Source organism: Apium graveolens, chromosome 3 (genome assembly GCF_009905375.1).
Source record: "Apium graveolens cultivar Ventura chromosome 3, ASM990537v1, whole genome shotgun sequence".
In the NCBI taxonomy this organism is placed as follows: Eukaryota; Viridiplantae; Streptophyta; class Magnoliopsida; order Apiales; family Apiaceae; genus Apium; species Apium graveolens.
In genome coordinates this window covers 63558245-63559617 of record NC_133649.1, presented here as the reverse complement: position 1 = coordinate 63559617, position 1373 = coordinate 63558245, and the positions used below count along the sequence as shown (strand labels likewise).

The 1373-nt window shown below is 40.6% G+C and overlaps 1 non-coding gene across 1 annotated transcript; it reads right to left on the bottom strand.

Annotated features, from left to right (window-relative positions):
- Positions 1-493: 493 nt before the first annotated feature.
- On the bottom strand, positions 494-600 carry LOC141715801 (small nucleolar RNA R71). The gene has a single exon (XR_012572550.1). It is a non-coding gene; the product is annotated as a small nucleolar RNA R71 (small nucleolar RNA).
- Between the last annotated feature and the right edge of the window lie 773 nt (positions 601-1373).

Below are 1373 nucleotides of genomic sequence, written 5' to 3'. Positions count from 1 at the left end.
TTATGTCCTTGTCATCAGTGGTCGTTAAAGTTCACCGACTCGAATTATTTTCTTACAAGATTTACTTTAGTCATGTGTTTCATATACTCTAGTTTATATTGCAATGGGAGAACCAATAGAAGATACGAAAGCTTTGATGGATTATTCTCAACCGAAGATCAATGGCATTCGGTCTATAATTGTCAGACCAACTATTATAGTTAATACCTCTGAAATCAAGTATAACACAATTCAGATGGTGTAGAATTTAGTTCAGTTTGGGGGTTCTCCAATGGAGGATCCCGACATGCACATTAGAGATTTCATCAAGATCTGCGACACTTTCAAGTTCAACAATATTTCTGAAGATGCTGTGAAGCTGAGGCTTCTCCCATTCTCTCTTAGGAATAAAGCTAAGTGCTGGTTGCATTCTCTACTAGCAGGTTCTATCACTACTTTGGAGGATCTTGCTCAGAAGTTTCTTACTAAATTCTTCCCTTTGGCGAAGACAACTGCAATCAGGAATGCTCTTACTCAATTTGCGCAGCAATCGAGGGAATTTTTATGTGAGGCTTGAGAGCGCTACAGGGAGATGCTTAGGAGGTTTCCTCATCATGGAATGCCTGATTGGATGATTATCAATTGCTTTTATAATAGTTTGGGAGCACAGTCAAGACCCATGCTCGATGCAGCATCAGGTGGAGCCTTATGGGCTAAGAGCTGTAATGAAGCTTATGAGCTAATTCAACTGATGGCTGCTAAGGAATATCAGTATCCAACCCAGAGATTGCCACATGGCAAGGTAGCAGGAGTTCTTGAAGTGGATACAGCTACGACTATCACTGCTCAACTAAAGACGTTGTCTATGAAGATCGATTCCCTGGCTAACTATGGTATTAATAAGATAACCAGTGTATGTGAGCTGTGTGCAGGGTCGCATGCGACGGAGCAATGTGCTATATCTAGTGAATCAACTCAGTTTGTGAGAAATTTTCAGAGATCGCAGCAACCAGTTCCAGACACTTATCATCCTGACAACTGGAATCATCCTAACTTCAGCTGGAGCAACAATCAGAATGTGATGCAACAGCCGTTTCAGCAATTTGGAAACAAGAAATTTAATCCTCCTAGTTTTCAACAACAATTTGTACCAAGACAACAACTCCAACTTCAATAACAAACTCATGGAGGTGCAGGTCAATCTTTGAATGAAAAATCTGAATTGGAGGAGTTGAGGCTTATGTGCAAAAACCAGGCTCTTATATGCAAAATCCAGGCTGTTTCTATCAAGACTCTGGAGAACCAAATAGGGCAAATTACTAATGCCTTATTCATTCAACCACCAGGAATGCTTCCTAGTGATACAGAAGCCAATCCAAGCAAGAGGGAAATTA